This window comes from Eriocheir sinensis, chromosome 13 (assembly GCF_024679095.1).
Source record: "Eriocheir sinensis breed Jianghai 21 chromosome 13, ASM2467909v1, whole genome shotgun sequence".
NCBI lineage: Eukaryota > Metazoa > Arthropoda > Malacostraca > Decapoda > Varunidae > Eriocheir > Eriocheir sinensis.
In genome coordinates, this window is record NC_066521.1 from 13820845 (window position 1) to 13830157 (window position 9313).

Below are 9313 nucleotides of genomic sequence, written 5' to 3' on the forward strand. Positions count from 1 at the left end.
AATCACAATCCTACACACACTCACTCAGATAGCCAATAAACTTGTCTGACCCCTCATCCAATTATAGATCTGACCCCATGACTTGCTTATCTTACCTCGTATGTGTGACAATAGATAAAAAACACAGTGATGATGATACAAATAATACTGTATCTAACTTTTACTTATTGCATCAAAGCTTATAAAACAGACGTTCATCACAGCATTCTAAACTATATGGGTGAACAGGTAACATTTGGCAGGGTCGAGGGCAGGTATGTGAGACGGTGTTGTGGTGGTGATGGTGGCAGTGATGGTGGTGGTGAAGGTGTGGTTAGTCGTGGTGGTGTTGATGGTGAAGGTGATGACGATACTGGTGGTAAAACTGTCTCATTATAGTCTTGTTATCCTGTCATTGTACCATTGTTATCCTACCTTGTTATTCTTGTTATCTTTGTTATCCTCCTCTATCTTGTTATCCTGTCATTGTATCTTTGTTATTCTCATCCTTGTTATGTCATTGTATTCTTGTTATCCTCTTGTATCTTGTTATTCTGTCTTTGTATTCTTGTTATCCTATCTTGTTATTCTCATCCTTGTTATCTCATTGTATTTTTGTTATCCTCTTGTATCTTGTTATTCTGTCTTTGTATTCTTGTTATCCTATCTTGTTATTCTCATCCTTGTTATCTCATTGTATTTTTGTTATCCTCTTGTATCTTGTTATTCTGTCTTTGTATTCTTGTTATCCTCTCTTGTTATCCTTATCCTTGTTATCTCATTGTATTGTTGTCATCCTCCTGTGTCTTGTTATTCTGTCTTTGTATTCTTGTTATCCTCTCTTGTTATCCTCATCCTTGTTATCTCATTGTATTGTTGTTATCCTCCTGTATCTTGTTATCCTGTCATTGTATCCTTGTTATCCTATCTTGTTATCCTCATCCTTGTTATCTCATTGTATTGTTGTTATCCTCCTGTATCTTGTTATCCTGTCATTGTATCCTTGTTATCCTATCTTGTTATCCTCATCCTTGTTATCTCTTTGTATTCTTGTTATCCTCCTGTATCTTGTTATCCTTTCATTATATCCTTGTTATCCAATCTTGTTATCTCATTGCATTCTTGTTATCCCATTCTTGTTATTGTATATCTTGTTATCATTCCACATAGCTAGTCTTTATTTGCACACACACACAGAAAAACGATAAATGAGAGAGAGAGAGAGAGAGAGAGAGAGAGAGAGAGAGAGAGAGAGAGAGAGAGAGATTACATGTGTCAGTGGCTGTGCTAGAATAAAACAAGTGAGTGGCGGACTGAGAACCGAATAAATAAACAACGGAGCGAGAAAGGCAGCGGAGACCCTCACTATCATGCCTCACACACGGCCGCTTGCATCACACCCGACGAGGCAGGAAAGTCCCAACGTCATCCCCCCAAACCGATACCCGAGGGAGGGGAAAGGCGAGGGTGCGGTGGGCGAGAAGCGAAAGTAAAGACAAAAAAGTGGGTGATAGTGGAATGGATTGGAAAAGGAAACGAGGGAGTTGTAAGAGGGAGGAGGAAATTATTACGAATGGGAAAGAGGATGAGGATGAAGTAGGAGAGGAAAGGAAAGGAAAGAACGATAACTTGGTGAGAATGAAGCAGATTGGTAAGCTTGGTAAGGGGAAGGAGAAATGAGGGAGAGGAAGAAGGACCGCGAGGATTGGGTGGGAAAGGAAGGGAAAGTAAATAACGATAACTTGGTGAGAATGAAGTAGATTGATGAAGGTTAAATATACGCAAAGGAGAGGAGGGCTTGGTAAGAGGAAGAAGAAATGGGGGAGAGGAAGGGGAAGCGCGAGGATTGGGTGCGAAAGGAAGGGAAAGGAAAGAGCGACAAATTAGTGAGAATGAAGTAGATTTGTTCAGGTTAAATATAAGAAAAAGAGGAGGGCGTGGTAAGAGGAAGGAGAAATAAGGGAGAGGAAAAGGAATGCAAAAATTTGGTAAGGAAAGGAAAGGAGAGTAAAGAAATAAGGGAGAATGAAGTAGATTTGTTAAGGTTAAATATAGGAAGAGTAAAGGAGGGCTTGGTAAGAGGAAGGAAAAATAAGGGAGAGGAAGGGGAACGCGAAAATATGGTGAGGAAAGGAAAGGAGAGTAAAGAAATGAGTGAGAATGAAGTAGATTTGTTAAGGTTATATATAAGAAAAGGAAAGGAGGGCTTGGTTAGAGGGAGGAGAAATAAGGGAGAAGAAAAGGAAGGCAAAAATTTGGTGAGGAAAGGAAGAGAGAGTAATAAGTGAGAATGAAGTAGATTTGTTAAGGTTAAATATAGGAAGAGTAAAGGAGAGCTTGGTAAGAGGAAGGAGAAATGAGGGAGGGGAACAGGAATGCAAAAAAATTGGTGAGGAAATGAAAGCAGAGTAAATAAATAAATGAGAATGAAGTAGATTTGTTAAGGTTAAATATAGGAAAAGGAAGGAGTGAGTGAGAAGGAGAACTAAATCGTTGGGGATGAGGGAAAGGAAGGGAAGGGCAAGGGTGAGGTGAGAGAGGAAGGGAAAGTAAGGAGAAAATGGGTGAGAGTGCAGTAGACTGGTTTGGATAATATACAAGAAAGAAAAGGTGGGCGCCGTAAGAAATCAGGGAGAGGGAGAGAAAGGACGAGAATGTGGTGAAAAGACGAAGGGAAAGTAGTGAATTAATATTAAAAAAGAGGGATAATAAAAGGAAGAAACTAGCTGATAGGAATGAGAGAAAAGAAGAGGAGATGGTCGATAATTTGGTTAGGAGAGGAAGGGAAAGTAAAGAACGATAAGTGAGTGAGAATGAAGTAGATTTATTCATGTTAAATATAAGAAAGTAAAAAGTAGTAAGAGGAAGAAATAAATCGTTGGGAATGAGAGAGAGAAAGGAAGAGGATCGGGAGGATGAGGTGGGAGAGAAAGGGAAAGTAAAGAACAAGTGGATGAGAGTGGAGCAAACTGGATTACCTTAGATAAAGAACAGGAAATGAATGAATGATAAGATATAAATTAAAAGGAATGAGAAAGAGAAAGGGAAGATGAGAACTGGAAATGACAGAAAGGAGGAGGAGGAGGACTGAATAAGTTTGAAGTATAAAAAAAGGAAAGGAGGATGTCATAAAAAGAGTTAAAGAAAATATTGGGAACGAGAGAGAGGAGGAAATAGACAGGCAAAAGGAGGACAGGAAATGAGTAAGAAAGAAAGAATTAGTAGATAAGTATGCATAGAAAAATGAAGGAAAGTGGAAGGAAAGAAGTGAGAGAGAAGAAAGTGAATCTGTGTGACAAAAAAGAGTGGAAAGGAAAGTATAAGAAGAAATAGAGAAAGGAACAGTGAAAGGCGAAAATGGAAAGTTGATAATGAGAGCGAAAACTGAAACATGCAAGGAGGAAAGAAAATAAACGATGAAAGGAGAAGATAATAAGAGGAAAGAATATAAATGGAGAAAAGATTATAAATTGTAGAAAGAAGGATGAGATGATAAGACGAGGAAAGAAAAAAAGGGAAGAAAACAGAAGAAGAATGGATGATAAAATAACTAGAAAGAAATATAAAGAATGAGTAAATAAAAAAAATGGATGGAGATTAAAAGTACAGGAAAGAAAATAAAAGAAGAAAAGAAGTAAAGAAAATAGAAGAGAGGATGAGAAAATAAATGAATGGTTGAGATGATAGGTAAAAGAAAGAAAATAAAGAAGAAAGAATGAGAAAATAAGAATGGATGAAATGATAAGTTGAGGAAAGGAAATAAAAGAAGAAAGAATGAAAAAATAAAAGGAAAATGGATGCGATAGTAAGTAGATTAAAGAAAATAAAAGGAGAAATAAAATAAAGAAATGCAGAAAGGACAAGATAATAAGAAGAGGAAAGAAAATAAAAGAAGAAAGAATGAAAAAATAAAGAATGAATGAGATAATAAGACCAGAAAATAAAAGAAGAAAATGAAAAAAGAAAAAGGGATGAGAAAACAAAAGAATGCATGAGATAAGTAGAGGGAAGAAAATAAAAGAAGAAAAAGAAAAAAAGAAAAGGGGATAAGAAAACAAAAGAATAAGTGAGATAAGTAGAGGGAAGAAAATAAAAGAAGAAAAAAAGGAAAAAAAGAAAAGAAAAGGGGATGAGAAACCAAAAAAATAGATAAGTAAAGGGAAGAAAATGAAAGAAGAAAAGGGGATGAGAAAACAAAAGAGATAAGTAGAGGGAAGAAAATAAAAGAAGAAAAGGAATAAAAAGAAAAGAAAAGGGATGAGAAAACAAAAGAATTGATAAGTAGAGGGAAGAAAATAAAAGAAGAAAAAAAGGAAAAAAAGAAAAGAATAGGGGATGAGAAAACAAAAGAAGAGATAAGTAGTGGGAAGAAATAAAAGAAGAAAAGGAAAAAAAAGAAAAAACGGGAATGAGAAAACAATAGAATAGAAAAGTAGAGGGAAGAAATAAAAGAAGAAAAGGAAAAAAAAGAAAAAACGGGAATGAGAAAACAATAGAATAGAAAAGTAGAGGGAAGAAATAAAAGAAGAAAAGGAAAAAAAAGAAAAAACGGGAATGAGAAAACAATAGAATAGAAAAGTAGAGGGAAGAAAATAAAAGAAGAAATAAAGGAAATAAAAGAATAAAGGAGGAGGAGATTAGAAGGGTGGAAAGGCACTTGGGTACGCATCTAGAAACAGTCCTTGTACCTCACTTGCCTCACTGACCTTTATTGGGGGCGCGCAGGTGGGTCGTCCCCGCCCTCGAATCCACCTTTCCACCTCTCCTCCACACTTGGGGAAGACCAAAGCTTGAAAGGGAAAGTAACGCGGATGCACACCAATTAGTACGCGACTTGCTGCTCCGTGTCTGATGTTGAAAAAAATTGTGGTGTTGATTTTGTCGGTTATTTTTTTTTTTATAGCTCAGTTTAGCGTTTTAGTGTTGATTATTCTATTGATGATGTGCGTGCTATTTGGAACGATGCGTACGAATTCCTCGGTCGCCCTTTTCGCTTTTGTGGGTATGTTTACCTATCATTAATTTTACTTTTTTTTCATTTTCAAACCGCAGCTGAATTTTCAAGAGTAAATTTTTTTTTAGTACAGATTTGGACGATACGTAGTTTTGATTTTCCTTTTTTTTTCATTTTCGAACCACAATTAAATTTTCAAGAGTATATTTTTTTATTGCTATGAGCACAGATTAGGAGGATACGTACAGTCTATATTTTGACTTTTTCCCCTCCAGCAAAAAAAAATAGCACTTGTACGAATTAGAAAGGTATTTACGCTTTCTCTTTTCTTTTTCTTAACCATCACCCAGCCGATTGTGACATGCAAGTTACGCACTTTACTCTCCGTCGGTGTCGCCAGGTGCATGTGGCAACAGTATTAATTAACGGTCGATGAAGGTGAGTGACCAACCAGATGAGTGCCCCCCTCCTCCTCCTCCTCCTCCTCCTCCTCTTCAGAAGATCAGACTCTAACCAAGGTCCTCCAGTTCTTAGAGAGGTACGTTGAATGTACACGAAGGAAGCGCAAAAAGTGACCTCAATAGTGTGCTTACCGTAGATGGCACTCCTCAATGATAGCAGGTTAAGGAATGCCGCTAAAAACGTTGATGGAGGGAGGCAAATTATAAGAATATTCGTCCAGTAGAATTCTGGATTTGATAAGAAAGTTGATTTGTTAAGAAATGACCCTAAAAAGAATTAACCGTGAAAAGGAAAAGGAAAAAAATGATCGTCTAGTGGAATGATGATCTGAAAAAGGAAAGTAATGTATTAAGGAATCCCACAAAAAAAAAATGATGGAGGGGAGGAAGAGATCAGAATATTCGTCTTGTAAAATCATACTGTAGCGAGGGAAGGAAAAAATGATCGTCTTGTAGAATTCTGATTTAAAAAAGGAGAGTAGTATATTAAAGAATGACACTATTAAAAATTGATGGAGAAAAGGAAGAGCTTAGAATATTCGTCCAGTTAAATCGTGCTGCAGAGAGGGAAGTTGGTTGGTTAAGAAATGCCACTAAAAAATGAACTGAGGGAAGAAAAGGAAAGGAGAAAAATTTGAATGGTGCTTTAGAGAAGAAAATTAGAATGTTAAAGAATACCACTAAAATGATTCACGGAGGGGAGGGAAAAAAAATAATTGGATCGTACTTTATAGAGGAAAATAAATAGGTTAAGGAGTGACCCTAAATAAAGTTGATGGAGGGAAGAAAAAGCTTAATATATTCGTCTAGTAGAAAGCTGATTTAGAATGCAAAGTTAGTAAGTTTTAGAATGCCCCTTGAAAGAAGATTGAGGGAGGGAAGGAAAAGAAAAAAACATTCGTCTATCAGAATCGTGCTTGAGCGAGGAAAATAAATGGGTTAAGGAATACCACTGAATGAAGTTGACGGAGGGGAGAAAAAAATATTCGTCCATTAGAATCGTGCTCGAGAGAAAAAAATAAATAGGTTAAGGAATACCACTCGATTAAGCTGACAGTGGGAAGAAAAAATATTCGTCTAGTGGAATCCTGCTTTAGAGAGGAAAGTTAGGTAGGTCAAGGAATGTCACTGAAGTAGATAACTGAGAGAAGGAAAAGAAAAGCATATCCCCTTGTAGAATACTGCTTCAGACAGAAAAGAATTCAATGATAATAAGTTAAGCTAACCTAAAAAAAATGGAGGTAAAGTTTACAAATGTACGTTTATCAAAATGATTCACCTGAAAACTAAGAAAAGACAAAATAGAATCCAATGAATGCATTCTCTTTAGGCGGAAAAATTGTGGGTTTATTTTGTACGTTAGTTTAATAGAGAAAGTTCGTAGTAACAGTGGTAGGAGGTACTCCACCGAAAAAAAAAACTATGCTCCATTATTATAATGGAAGTTCTAAGTGACGGGTGAGGTAGAAGAGGTCACACCAGCAGGAAAGAATGTAACAGTATTGTTGCTATAAGGTTTGCCACACACACACAAAAAAAACTATGTCCAACTTGCTAACTGCATGCCTCCCCCCCTCCCGCGGCCTCGCTGCACACGACTTTCTGCTCAAGCTCATCACTGTCCAAATCTCTTATTCACGAGTTCACCAGCATCTTCACTCTTTCATCCCTCACGTTGGTGAACTCTGGAACAATATTCCTTTATCTGTATTTCCTCCTGCCTACGACCTGAACTCTTTCAAGAGGAGCGTATCAGGACAACTCTCCTCCCGAATTTGACCTCTTTCAGCCACTCCTCTAAACTCTTTTTTTTATAGGAGCAATGAGTAGCGGGCTTTTTTCATTGTTGTTTCCTTTTATTTTTGCCCTTGAGCTGTTTCCTTTGCTGTAAAAAAAAAACTATAAAATGATACACTTGAAAGTTCTAAGTGACAGATGAGGTTGAATTGGTCACACCAGCTGAAAAAAAAATACAATTATAGGAAAATAAATACGCCACTACAAAAAAAAAGGGACGGAAAAGAAAATGTGTCCCACTATTATAATGCTACACATGAAAGTTGTAAGACAGGTGGAGTTGAGAGGGTCACACACACCAGCTGAAAGAAGAGAGAAAAAAATAGGAAAATAGAGGTACCCCGACTATATTTACTGCCGGTATGTAGATGGCTAACCCATGATTGTAATCCAGACGAAAAACTGGACCCTCTCTGATGCTGAAACCGGTCCTCCCACCCACCCCAAAAAAAAAGAAAAAAAGAAAAAGAAGTAAAGAAGAACGAATAAGAGAAGAAAAGAAAAAGAAAACAAGAAAATAATGAAAAGGAATTAAAAAGAAAAGAAGAAAGAAGAACATAAAGAAAAAGAAAACTGAAGAGAAAGAAAGAAAAGAAGTTAAAAAAAAGAAGGGAGGAGAAGAAATAAGAAAGAACTACATAAATAAAGAAAGAAAATTGAGGATAAGAAAAAAAGAAAAGGAGTGTTAAAAAAGAAACAAAAGAAAGAAAGAAGAAGTAAAAAAGAAAAACAACAAAATAAAGAAAAAGTTAAGAAAAGTAAGAAAAAAAATAAAAGAAAAAAAGGAAGGAATAAGAAGAAGAAAATAAAAGGAAGAAAGAATAATAATAAAATAAGGTAAAAGAAAACAAAAAAAGAAATAAAGAAAGAATTACCAAGAGAAAAATAGAAAGAAGGAAGAAGAAGAAAGAAGAAAAGAAGAGAGAAGGAAAAATAAAGAAAAAGAATAGAAAACAAGAAAAAAATAAAGAAGGGGTATTAAAGGAAAAAAGAAAAGAGAGAAGGAAAAATAAGGAAAAAGAAAAGAAAACAAGAAAAAACAAAGAAGGGGTATTAAAGGAAAAAAGAAAAGGAGAGAGAAGGAAAAATTAAGAAAAAGAAAAAATAAAGAAAATATTAATAGGAAAATACTGGATGCTTGCTCAAGACATTATATTTTTGCTGTGATGAATAGTTTAGTTGACGCTTCGTTTTTTCGTTCATGTATTTATTTTTCTTGTCTTTGCTGATGCTGTTTAGAATGTATGTTTTTTTTCTTACCAGCGTTTGGCATTTGCAACATCATAGTTATCATTTTCTCTTTTATTTCTCTTTCTTTCTTTACTTTCATATCTCTTCACATTCAGTAATCTTCTGTGTGATCATTTTAGTTGAAGCTGTTACTCCCCTTCTCCTCTTCCTCCTCCTCCTCCTCCTCCTCCTCCTCCATGATGTCAGAGCACCTGTCACCGTTACACAATTGAATTGCTTCAGGTAACGTGATCTTCTCGCGCCCTCCAATGACTTTCTCTACCTCCTCATCCTCCGCCTCCTCTTCCTCCTTCTCCTCCTCCTCCTCCTCCTCCTCCTCCTCCTCCTCTTCCTCTTCCCCTTCCTCATCCTCTTCCTCCTCCTCCTCCTTCTCCTCCTCCTCTTCCTCTTCCTCTTCCTCCTCCTCCGCCTCCTCTTCCTCTTCCTGCACCCCCTCCTCCTTATCTTCCTCTCCTCAGCTCTCTCTCTCTCTCTCTCTCTCTCTCTCTCTCTCTCTCTCTCTCTCTCCCTCTCTCTCTCTAAGTATCCAAACTCCATTTATTTTCAGTCTTATTCTTTTATTTGTCTCCATGCTTTATGATTTACTTGTCTGCCATTATCCTCTTTCCATTTTCTCTTGGCTTTCGATGCATAATTTATCCAATTCTTGCAGTCATATCTATTTTATTGATTTATATTCGAATGTTTCTTTTTTATTTATTTCTTAGTGGCATCCTCAACCTTTATATTTGCATTCTTGACTCATGAACCTTTAGGACAAAGTCTGGATCCCACTAAAGGCGATTGTAATAAAGAAAGCCAAACTAACAACCCTATTAATGGTGTCAGGGTACATGTCACGCACTGGTTGGCGCTCCTTCCCGCTCTCATT